Here is a 13,241-nt window from a genome sequence, read left to right on the forward strand (position 1 = left end):
TTTATTTGATGCCAATTTGTTATTTTTGTAAACTAAACTAAATCAGAAAATATTACAACTTTTTATTTTTAAAAAATAAGTTCAGGCCAGGTGCACTGGCTCACGCCTGTAATCCGAGCACTTTGGGAGGCCAAGGTGGGTGGATCACGAGTTCAGGAGATCGAGACCATCCTGGCTAAGACGGTGAAACCCCGTCTGTATTAAAAATACAAAAAAGAATTAGCCAGGCGTGGTGGCGGATGCCTGTAGTCCCAGCTATTTGGGAGGCTGAGGCAGGAGAATGGCATGAACCCAGTAGGTAGAGCTTGCAGTGAGCCGAGATCGTGCCACTGCACTCCAGCCTGGGTGACAGAGCAAGACTCTGTGTCCAAAAAAAAAAAAAAAGTTCAAACCCCACTGAAACTAATTGTGATGATTAATTTTATGTGTCATCTGGGCTGTGCCACTGTGCCCAAATATTTACTTGGTCAAACATTATTCTGGATGTTTCTGTGAAGGTGTTTTTTAGGTGAAATTAACATTTAGGCCAGGTACAGTGGCTCATGCCTATAATCCCAGCACTTGGGAAGGCCCAGATGGGAGACTCATTCGAGGCCAGGAGTTCGAGATCAGCCTGGGCAACACAGCAAGACCCTGTCTCTACAAAACATAAAAAAGGCTAGGTGGCTCACATCTGTAAGCCTAGCACTTTGGGAGGCCGAGGCAAGAGAATCTCTTGAGCTCAGGAGTTCAAGACCAGCCTTGGCAACATGTTAAGACCCAATCTCTAACAAAAAAAATTTAAAAATTAGCCAGGCATGTTAGCACATGCTTGTAGTTCCAGCTACCTGGGAGACTGAAGTGGAAGAATTGTTTGAGCCCAGAAGGTCATGACTGCAGTGAGCCGTGATCACTGCACTTCAGCCAGGGTAAGAGAGCAAGACCCTATCTCAAAAATAAATATTAATAATAAATAAATAAATAAAATTAGCCAGGTGAAAGGCAGAGGTGGGAGGATCCCTTGAGTCCAGGAATTCAAGTTACAGTGAGCTGTGACTGTGTCACTGCACTCCAGCCTGGGTGACAGTGAGATCCTGTCCACAGGAAAGGAAGGAAAAAGAGGAGAAGGAAGGGGGAGGTGGGGAGGGGGAGAGGGTAAGAGGGAAGGAAAAAATTAATATTTAAATAGGTGCGTTTTAAGTAAAGCAGATTATGCTCCAAAATGGGTGGGTGGGCCTCATCTAATCAGTTGAAGGCTTTCATTGAACAGACTGGCCTTCCCCCAGCAAGAAAGAATTCTGCCAGAATACTGACTTTGGTCTGAAACTACAACTGTTCCCTGGGCCTATCCTGCAGATCCCAAGCTTCCACAATCACGAGTCAATTTCTTAAAAGAAATTTTTCTCTGTACGTGTATATATCCTGTTGATTACCTGTCTCTAAAACACTGACTTTACAACAAGTAAAAGATTTGTTTCTAAGAATTTTAAGTGTACAGACAAAATAATATTTGCATGTGACACAGATCATTTTCAGCAACAAAATTATATAATGAATACATCTCCAAACATTCATCATCAAAATGCTTTCTATATAGTTCAAATTTCTTTGGAAAAGCAGATATTCAGTCACCATTAAAACTTGTCTTTTATCTTGAAGGGACAGATTAAATTTTCTCAAAAATACCTGGTAGGTAAGCATACTAGTTAAAGAAAAATGTCAACAAATTTGAAACAGCCAGAAGATAAATAGCCAACCTGTATTAAACAAAGATTTTTCAATTGTCTCTCCCTGTTTCATTTGGAAACACTGTAAATAGTCTTAAAGGTATTATTTTTATAAAACTAACCATAATAAAAATATAACTTAATATTCTGTGGACTTCCTGCTTTAGTTTTCTTTGCATACCTACAAATGAAGTGAATAAATTCCAACCTTATTCCAATTTCCTTTTTAAAATTCCAGCCAACACACTACTTTATCAGTGGTTAATACATTTACTGTTAAGAATAAATCTTTCTCAACACATCTTTCCTTTAGTGGGTCACAAAAAGGCAGTTTTAAATATAACTACTTTATTGAAACATTATTCATTATTGAAACATAACCTAGACATTATAAGCTGAGAAATGTTGGAAACTTCTGTACTTTAATGAAACTGTACAACAAACTTTCCATGTGAAATCTCTCCTAAAAAATATTTCTATTTTTCCATGTGGCCTAGGAGTATTTGCTGAGATAATTTATTTTATTGCCATATTTTACACATATAATATCACTATTTTCACCATAAAAGGAAGAGTTTGTGCTAATGATTGATACCGTTTGGCTGTGTCCCCACCCAAATCTCACCTCAAATTGTAATAATCCCCACATGTCATGGGATGGACTTCACGGGAGGTAACTGAATCATGGGGGCAGGTTTTTCCCTTGCTGTTTTCATGACAGTGAATAAGTCTCATGGGATCTGATGGTTTTATAAAGGGGAGTTCCCCTGCAAATGCCAATGCTCTCTTGCCTGCTCCCATGTAAGACGTGACTTTGCTCCTCATTTGTCTTCCGCCATGATTGTGAGGCCTCCTCAGCCATGTGGAACTAACTGTGAGTCAATTAAACCTCTTTCCCTTATAACTTATCCAGTCTTGGATGTCTTTATTAGCAGTATGTGAACAGACTAATACAGCTACATAATAAGAAATATATACATTTGGTCTCCACCCGATTCCTGACACAGAGCTTCTAAAACCCTTATTCCTTGAGTCACAGGGGTAAGAGGAGCATCTTTTGTTATTCATAATAACCCCCTTTCAATCATACCTAAATTTATGCTAATGCAGTGACTTTGAAGGACAAGGGCTGGCTGGAGAGGAACCAACCATGTGATTTGAGGGTTGAAACTTTCAGTTCTCCCCACCCCCAAGCCTCCTGGGAAGAGAGAAGGGATGGAGACTGAATTCAATCAACAATAATTAATGATTCAATCAATCATACCTATGTAATGGAGCCCCCACAAAAACCCTAAACCATGGGTTTGGAAACCTTCTGGGTAGGTGAACACATCCACTTGCAGTGCATCTCAACTCCACAGGAACAGAAGATCATGCACCCTGGGTCTTTCCAAATCTTACCCTAGGTACCTCTTCATCTAGCTGTTCATCTGTGTCCTTTATAATATCCTTTGTAATAAACCAGTAATAGTAAATAAAGTGTTTCTCTGAGTTCTGTAAGCCATTACAGCAAATTATCAAACTGGAGGAGGGGGTCACAGGAACCCCTGATTTGTAGCCAAGTCAGTCAAGTACCAGAAGTCCAGGACCTGCAATTGATGCTTGAAGTCCAGGTGGTATTATGGAACTGAACCCTTCAACGGTAGGATCTGTACCAACTCCAGACAGATAGTGACAAAATTGAACTGTAAGACATCTAGTTAGTGTCCAGAGAGTTGAAGAACTGGTTGTTCAAGTGGAAAAAACTCATGTGTTTGGTGTCAGAAGGAACACTTTTTCCTTTTAGCAAGAATATTTCTAATAGTGTACGTCTTTCACCACTAAGTTCAAAATTTCAAGACACTTTCCAGTAACCCATATTCATATCATAGCAGCATTATGGAAGCAACCCACTTGTCCATCAACAAATAAGTGAATAAAGAAAATGTGGTATATAAATACAATTAATATTATTCAGCCTTAAAAAGGAAGGAAATTCTGGCACATGCTACAAAACATGGATAAATATTGAAGACATCATGCTAAGTAAAATAAGACAGAAAAGGACAAATACTGTATGATTCCACCTACACGAGGTACTTACAATAGTCAAAACCAGAGAGAAGGAAGTAGAATGGTAGTTGACAGGGAATAGGGGTAGGAAGGAATGGGGAGTTATTTAATGAGTGTAGAGTTGCAAGATGAAGATCATTCTGGAGATTTATGGTGGTGATGGTTGTACAACAGTATCAACGCACTTAATGCCACTAAACTGTACATTTAAAAATGGTTAAGATAGTATATTTTACATTATGTATTTTACACAGTAAAAAAAACTTCACCCCTCCACCAAAAATAAATTTCCTGTGGTTCACCTATGCATTCACCATCATAGCTCACTGCAGCATCGAAATCCTGGGCTTAAGCCATCCTCCAGCCTCAGTTTCCCAAGTAACTAGGACTACAGAGATGCCCCATGGCTCACTGCAGACTCGACCTCCTGAGCTTAAATGATCCTTCCAGCTCAGCTTCTCAAGTAGCTGGGACTATAGGCGCATATCACCAAGCCCAGCCAATTTTTGTATTTTTAGTAGAGACACGGTTTTGCCATGTTGCCCGGGCTAGTCTCAAACCCCTGAGTTCAAGCGATCCTCCTGCCTTGGCCTCCCAAAGTGCCATTTCAAATAACCTTCTCAATAATTTCTTAGAGGGGGAAGGTCACCTCTAATCCATATGATTATATAGACATTATATCTTTCTTTGTTAATAAACATTGTTTATGTTTTATTCTCAAACACATTAAGAAGCATCAACCTGGCCATTTCTTATCGTTTGCCTATATTCACATTAAAATATTATATTTAATCCACAGCTTCTTTATTTTATTTTTTAGGTTTTTAAGAGATGGGATCTGGCTCTTTCACCCAGGAATGTAGTGGCACCATCATAGCTCACTGCAGCGTCGAACTCCTGGGCTTAAGCTAATTTTTAAAAATATTTTGTAAAGACGGGGTCTTGCTTTGTTGCTCGGTCTGGTCTCAAACTCCCGTCCTCAAGCAATTCTCCCACTTGGGCTTCCCAAAGCACCAGGACTATAGGCGTGAGCCACCACACCCAGCCCAATCCATGGTTTCTTTATAGGAAACTTTCTAAGTCCAAGACAAGACACCAGTATCAACTCACATTTTAAATACTAGTAAAGTGTCCCATTTCTTATTTTTTAGATAACATATAAACAGAAGCTCTAAGCTCTTTTCTCCTTATGTCAGTGGATCATCTTGTGTGCTCTTCTTTGAAGACCCATGCATTTAAATAATGCATTATCCTTTATCCAATTTTTATCAAGTCCTTCCTACCTACCCTACTAATATGGTTTTACTGGCTTTTCTCTTCTTGTTATCTCCTCCACCACTGGTTCCCATAAAGAATTCATTTTCTATTTATCACTTTTCAAGCTCTTTCAGGATTCTCAAAGAAAAATTACTTCATCTAAAAAATAGATATCTAAGACCTGTATCAGATTGTTTTTAAAAACTAAATGTCATTCTTATTTTCTCCAATACTCAAAATCATGCATGCTGTGATTCCACTGGATAGAACCTTAGACTATATCTATGTATTAGCTCTCTCCAAAAGGTATTTTGAGAGTTGGTCACCATAACAAATGTGTAAAAGCTCAGCTAATCAGAATATTGAGAAAGTTAATCAAATTTCATTTTTCAGTTACTGATAGTTAAGTTACAAATTATAAAAATTATTTAGATACCATTTTTTAAAGTTTTAAATTTATTTTATAACTGACAAAAACTGGATATATGGATACAATGTTTAATTGTTAATGTTGATTTAAAACTCAAAATAGAACTGTACAAGTAGAAAACATAACAGAAGCCTATAATTGTGTTAAGCATATTTAAGGTTGTACTGTACTTTTAAAATAAATAAAAGCCAACTTCAAAAAATAGCAATCAGCTTTAAAAGGCACCATAAAGGTAAAATATAATACAAGTTTAGCTACAAGTGAAACAAATTCTCTTCTTTGTAACAACTGTGACCTGGCAGTAGCTCATGCCTATTATTCCAGCACTTTAGGAAGCCCAGGTGGGAGGATAACAAACGAAAATTTTTTTATACTAGGTTATGGTGGCACATGCCTGTAGTCCTAGCTACCGGGGAGGCTGAGATGGGAGGACAGCTTGAGCCTAGAACTTCAAAGTTACAGAGAGCTGTGATCATGCCACAATGCTCCAGCCTGGGTGACAGAACAAGACCCTGTCTCTTTGGGGTGGGAAAAAAAAAAAAAGTCATTCAGCCTTTCTTTAGTGGTCACACTATTAGTGATCAAACAATTCCAGAAACATGAGAGAAGAAGGCTGGAAAGCAAGGAATGGTTTTAATCACCACAATATAAAGTAGAAAGTTTTTAAATTAAAATATAAGAATCAGCCAGGCATGGTGGCTCACGCCTGTAATCCTAACACTTGGGAGGCCAAGGTGGGAGGATTGCTTGAGTCCAGGAGTTCATGACCAGCCTGGGTAACACAGCAAGACCATCTCTAAAAAAAATAATTTTTTAAAAAAATTAGCCAGGCATCATGGCCCATGCCTGTAATCCCAGCTACTCTGGAGGCTGAGGTGGGAGGATTGCTTGAGCGTGGGAGGTTGAGGCTGCAGTGAGCCATGATTGCACACTGCACTCCAGCCTGGGTGACAGTACAAAACCCAATCTCTTAAAAATAAATAAGTAAATAATAAAATGTAAGAATCAAAGTCATGAAGTCTTAGATTATCAAAAGTAACATCTTCCAACCTCTTTAGTTTCAAAGCCTGAGATCATACATCCTCCTGCTCCACATCAGCAAATACTTTGGGACTATGGAAAAGGTCAAGGGAAAAGATCATGACAAACTAAAGGAGTGAAGGTGAGCAGTATTCTGAAATCATCTGTAAGTTAGAAATAAAGAAGAATATTAAGTCATCAAAGAGGCATCACTTCCCTATTCTCTCTACCTTTAGCACTGTTCTTATTCCTATGGATTTATTCCAGATAGAACCTGGAATAAATTACTAGTTAGTAATTTCAGCTAGTTGGACTTACTCAGAGTCCAACTTCCTCATTTCCTTGTCTTAAATATCCTCTCACTTCCTTTTCCAACACATTCATTCTTACCATAGCTTGTGTGAAATCAATCTCTGTATCAGTGGTGAGCTCTAATTTAAATCTTATCATCTTATATGTAAACTCAAGAAAGCTCTTATTTTCTGTTCCCTTTGGGCATTCTTTTTTAATTTTGTAAAATATTTAAAGTTATTTTGCTGTATTTACTTGGAAACACAAGGAAAATATTCTAAATTAAAGCTGGCATCAGCACCAACATAAATGTCCACATTATGTAGTATAACTCGAATTATATGTTGCTACAAGGTTCTACCGTATAGTAATGTGAGGCAATAAATATTATCTTTACTCAGTCTTCTTGCTTTTATCTGTATGTCTTCAATGTAATTTAATTTAAAAGAACTATTTTATGTATCACTTTAGAAGTCACTATTTAATATTCAATCCTTGTTTTCCCAATTACTTTGATACAGCCTTGCATCCAAATGAAGTCCCAATAAAGTACTTTTTGGTAAAAAACCAAGTGTCATCATCATTTTAAAAATACTTTCTTCACTAAAAAGCAGAATAATGACTTTGCTGTCCTAGTTTGGACTTGCTCTATGGCTCTGACTTTCTGCCAAAGTTCCTCCAGCACTTCTGAATACCAAACTACCACCAAAAATGTTTTTAAAGATCTAACACAACTGACTTTTCTCCCTCTTTAACTCTTAAGGACTGCAGAAACTTTTTGTTTCAGTCTCATAGAGCTAAAACACCAACTTCCATTCAGGATCAACCATGTCTATCCTCAAAGAAAATTGAGAAATACTGTAGAATTTAAAAAAAAATCAATTTAGTTATTTTTGGTTTCTCATGGTGTTGTTTTTTTAAAGATAGGGGAAAACTCGCATATTTGGGAAACTCCTCCAAGTCTTTTCATTTAAATTTTTTCTTAAATTTAAATTAAGGTTGTAGTGACTTCAAAATCTACCCAAACGATCTTTCCAATACCCTACTGCAATTTTTTTTTTTAACTTCTCTGTGATTTTCACTTCCACTCCACCTTAGTAAGTCATTCCCATGGTCATCTCCATTGTCATTAGCAATAACTGCCTTATGAAGTAGGAAGAATGTCAATCTTGTTTCTCCCACTCCACTTCCCTGCAATAAATTTCAAGAATATCTTTCTCAGACAGCTAGCCCTGTCAAGTCACTCCCTGAAATACCCCAAGTCCAACAATTTTTTGGCCCCACAGAGACCACAACCCATTGTTCCCAACACATCATTATTATTATCCTTCACCCACACCTGTCATCATTTCCATCTTTATACAGCTTGGATTCCCTAAGCCGTCATTATAATCACTCCTTCCAAATATACTCACTGTCCTTGCCCCTCTCTAGCTTTGCCAAATTTCAACCCTGATTTATGGTTAGATTTTTACTAACCCTTCCTCATGCTGCTGAAGAAAGTTGGAAAAAAAGAAAAGAAAGAACCAGGTTGGCTAGTTGTGCTTTGAAATGCATGTCTATTACCTAGGGGACTTTAATACTACTTAGCTCAAATCCATTCACTACTTCATTATCCTAGCCAACTATCTCATACCTTATTCTTTTCCTTTAAATTTACACCATCTCCTAACCATCTCACTCTTAGCTAATAACCTTGCCTCCTACTTCACTAAAAGAGAAACAGTCAGAAGGTAACTCCTTGTTCACCAACTCTATTTTTTACCACAATACCTGCATGTTTTTATTAGGCATTCCTGGTTATTACTTTGGATAAACTGTCCATACCCCTAATACTTCTGCTTACCTGGAGAACTAGTGCAGTTACAAGTTCAGTTGTTAAAATAGTTAAAACCCTGGGCCTACATATGTTTGATGTATTCCAGCAAGAGCAAAAAGCTGAATAAGCAAGCCACAGCTGAGCGAGCAAGAGGGGAGAGTAGTAGATATTGGAGTGTGTGAGCGCCAGAATGCCAGTTTATATGCCCTATCTTCCACCATAAGGACCTTGGCTTTAACCCTGAGTTGGAAATACATTGGAGGGTATAACCTCCAATAAACCTGGCATGACCCAATCCAAGTTTTTAAATAGATCACTGGAGTTTCTGTGTTGATTAAAAACTAGCTCAAGGTCCACAGACCCACCAACCCTGAACACATCTGATCTTGACTGATCTTGGAAGCTAAGCAGGGTCAGGCCTGGTTAGTATTTGGATGGGAGACTGCTTGGGTATACTAGGTGCTATAGGCTTTTTCTTTTTAAAAAAGACAAACAAAACAAAAATTACACGCACACACAATACACACATACACACACACACCCCGAACTGAGAGCAAGGGAGACCTTTTAAGGAGGCTACTGCAATAATCCAGACCAGAGATGAGCTAGTTTGGTCCAGAGTAAAAGCAGCAAGGTAGTGAAAAGTGGTTAAGATTTTGGATATATTCCGAAGGTAATGTTAACAAAATTTTCTAATATTTTGAGCATGGGTTGTAAAAGAAAAACAAACATCAATTTTGAGCCCCATGAACTAGAAGGATGAAACTGCTTTTAACTAAAATAAGAGATCAAGTTTGGGCAATGGGAAGAAAAAAGTTTTGGCTTTAGACAGTTAAATTTGAGATGTCCTTAAGACATCCAGGTTGATATGTTGAGTAGGCAACTAAATACATATGTCTGGAATTAATAGTAGTGGTCCTGCTGAAGATACACGATAAAAAAATTACCCTGGACATGATCTCAATTACGCCTTATTGCACACCAATATTCAGAGGTCAAGGAATTGATGAAGAACCAGCAAAGGACACTGAGGAGTGACCAGTGAGGTACAAGTAAAACTAGAAAAGTGTGGCATAATTTATAAGAAGACAAATGAAGATCACTACAGTGATGAAAATCTTAGTCCTGAATTCAGGGTGTTTATGGCTAGTTAGGTTGACCTGTTAACAAGATCTTCCAAGGTCTTCTAAGGAGCCTCATTCCCTTATATGATTTTCTCTTTTTCTGAATTTCCACCAGGCCTGGAGTCAAAAATCTCTGTCATGTGGTTGGTTAGTGAAAACTTATTTGTTCTGCTTTCCTCTATCGAATGCAGTGACAAATTAAGTATGATGAAAAATGAGATGCCAAACATGTAGTACAGCCTAACTTTGTAACATTTCAGACTGTAAGAGTTGAAATTTACTTGACAAACTATACACTCAGTTTGAACACTTTAACTGACTTACCCTGATTATCCAAATCAGGCTTTCTTGGATGAAAAGAAAGTGATAGGGGAGTAAAGAAGGGGCAAAATCAAATCCCAGGTATCCACTGTTACAGACATGAAACAAAACAAGCAAAATTAAAAGCCAACATTTGGGGGGAAGAAAAAAGAAGCCAAATGAATAATGTATTATTTCAAGGAGGAGAAAGTGTTCCACTTTGTCAGGTGCTATTAAAAGTAGTAAAAAGACGGAAAACTGACCACTTTAGCAACATGCAGATCATTGACTGTCTTAAGAGCAGTTCTGCTGAAATAATGAGGGCAAAAGCCTGACTGAAATGAGTTCCAAAAGATTAGATAGAAGTTGAAGACAGTAAGCATGGACATCACTTTTAAGGAATTTTGCTTGAAAGGAGAGAAAAGATATGAAAAATAGCTAAAGAGAAGAGTGGGGTCAAGTGAGGGTGGTTTTTAAGATAAAAGAAATAATATGATTTTCTTGCTAATGGAAATGATCTGAAAGAAAAGAAAACACTTAAGTGTAGAAGCAGTGTTCATTGCTGGAGCAATGAGCACTGAGCCTTTGCTAAGAGCATGAGCAGTTCAATTACAGTAACAGGAGAGAAGGCAAAGTAAGTGGGCATAGGTCTAAACAGCTTGGTAGATGTGGTAGTAGGAGCACGTGGAAATTCTCCTACGATTGCTTCTGTTTATTTTCAGTAAAACAGAAGGCAAGGTCAATAGTTGAGATTTACTTATTCAGAAAGTCTTTGAATTAAGAATTATTATTATCAGTTAACTGCTCTGAGATTCACATTCCTCAACTGTCAAATGAGAACACCTATGCTGCCTACCTTACAGGGTTGTTGTGAGGGTCAAATGATGTATGTGAAAGACCGGTAAATGGTAAAGCACTTTAAAAAAAAAAAAAAGTATTCTGCTACAGAGCCATATTTTACCCATTATTTTCTTCATCTTCTTGAAAATTATGGAATTATAGAAGAGTGACATTTTTACATCTGAAATTCTAATAACTAGCTGGGCACATCTCAACATGCAAGTGATTCTGATTTTTTTTAATTCCAAAATAACTGTATTACACCAAAATAGTGGTACATCCGTGCAATAAAGGTATATGAGACCAAACATCAATGCTGTAATAACTACACATGAACAGTAGGCTAACATTTTCCATGTTCACTTAGAGCTTTTAGTATACTAAAAACTCTAAGTACAGAATCCATTTGTAATTCTTTGCATCTGCCACCTAACACAGTGTCATTTACTAGCACTTGATCTCTGAGCTTCCTGTTCCACAACTGTAACACTGGAGTAATTACACAATTCTAAAGTGAAAAGATTAAATGAAATATAAATAATGTGGCCAGACACGGTGGCTCACGCCTGTAATCCCAACACTTCAGGAGGCTGAGGCAGGCAGATCACAAGGTCAGGAGTTCGAGACCAGCCTGGCCAACATGGTGAAACCCCATCTCTACTAAAAATACAAAAATAATCAGCCAGGCGTGGTGGCAGGCACCTGTAATCCCAGCTACTTGGGAGGCTAAGGCAGGAGAATCGTTTGAACCCAGGAGGCGGAGGTTGCAGTGAGCTGAGACCACACCACTGCACTCCAGCCTGGGCAACAGAGAGAGACTCCACTTCAAAAAAAAAAAAAAAACGAAATATAAATAATGCATTTAACACAGTACTTGGCACTGGTAGCTATTACTATTCATTTAATGCAACAAAAAAATGAGTGCTGAGCTTGGCACTAGGGATGTGAGTAAAAATATACTTAGTGGAAAGGAGAGTTATCAAATAATCACTTCTCTTTAATTTCACTAGCTAGTACCTCCAGAATGTTATATACAGTAATGACTGTTAACAATTTTTAGTGGTCAGCTTTGTATGACTGAACTTCATACAATACATAGGTTTTATGTCTTCTAGCAAACTCAATATATAAATGTATTTATTAAAAAATTAAATTACAGGATAATTGTTCCCTATGGGGTCTTTAAAATAGCATATGTTCTTAGGACAATTAAAATGATTTGATTAATCCAAAATAAATTTACAAACTATCAGAGCATATCTGTTGTGTGAAGTAAGCTCTATCTGTGTAGTATATGAGCCATCTTCCCATCTTCCCACACAGCTATCTTATTTCACAGTTCTTTGTAATTTGGGAGATCCTACTACCTTTCTTTCCTTTTTTTTTTTTTAGAGATAGGGTCTCATTCTGTTGCCCAGGTTGGAGTGCAATGGCACAATCACAGCTCACTGCAGCCTTGACCTCGTGGGCTCAAGCAATCCTCCTGCCTCAGCCTTCCAAACAGCTGGGACTACAGGTATGTGCCACTATGCCCAGCTAATTAATTTTATTTGTAGAGACAGTGTCTTGCTATGTTGGCTAGGCTGGTCTCGAACACCTGGCTTCAAGGGATCCTCCCACCTTGGCCTCCCAAAGTGCTTGATTACAGGTGTGAGCCATTCCTCCCAGGAGCTGTCTTTCATTTCTGTTTGACATTAGCCTCTGTATTGTTCAGCACTGCTCTGCCTCCCAACATCTCAAAATTGAGCCCAGGGTCATTCAGTAGTTAGGGTTAACACCATAACTAGAGTTTAGGATTAACTATTTTAAATCTAGTTTTCTTTATGTTATACTGTTTAGCCTTTGCTCAGATTCTCAAGTCATTTGCTTGCATAGTTATCCCTGCTACCTACCAACCTAGACCACTTCCTGCCAGGAGTTCCTCTACCCTCACACCAATTAGCAACACAGTTTGGTCCCCCTGTGCTGACATTTTATCCTGACATCAGAGAACATAATTAGCGAACCGGGGATTCAAGAACAGAACTAGTCTTTGTGTATAGGCACTCATATTTTTAACATGAAAATTCTCTAGAACAGTGCTAAGCATCCCTTTGCACCATCTCTCTCTGATTTCTTGGCTTCTCATTGGGCTCACTTTCCATTTTACTCTAGTCTGTTTTCCCCTTTTCCCTTTCTGAGACTCAATCTACTTGGTGACTGCAATGTTTAAGTATGAAATCTAATCATAGGCCTTTACGGCTAGAAGAGACTTCAAAGATCAGTCTCTATTTACAGATGAGGAAACTGAAGCCTCAAGATTAAACTATTTGCCCAGCCAGGCGTGGTGGCTCACGCCTGTAATCCCAGCACTTTGGGAGGCCAAGGCGGGAGGATCACAAGGTCAGGAGTTTGAGACCAGC

At 38.2% G+C, this 13,241-nt stretch overlaps 1 protein-coding gene and 1 long non-coding RNA gene across 5 annotated transcripts in view; one reads left to right on the forward strand and one right to left on the reverse strand.

The window, feature by feature from the left end:
* Positions 1-13,241, reverse strand: part of FNBP1L (formin binding protein 1 like) — a 111,887-nt gene that overhangs the window by 62,569 nt on the left and 36,077 nt on the right. The window lies entirely within an intron of this gene.
* The window catches only part of LOC129524957 (uncharacterized), a 67,296-nt gene that overhangs the window by 18,693 nt on the left and 35,362 nt on the right, over positions 1-13,241 (forward strand). The window contains exon 2 of the long non-coding RNA XR_010130410.1: positions 6,504-6,607. This is a non-coding gene — a long non-coding RNA (uncharacterized lncRNA). The remainder of the gene's footprint in view (positions 1-6,503; positions 6,608-13,241) is intronic.

The sequence above is a fragment of the Gorilla gorilla genome, chromosome 1 (genome assembly GCF_029281585.2).
Source record: "Gorilla gorilla gorilla isolate KB3781 chromosome 1, NHGRI_mGorGor1-v2.1_pri, whole genome shotgun sequence".
Classification (NCBI taxonomy): domain Eukaryota; kingdom Metazoa; phylum Chordata; class Mammalia; order Primates; family Hominidae; genus Gorilla; species Gorilla gorilla.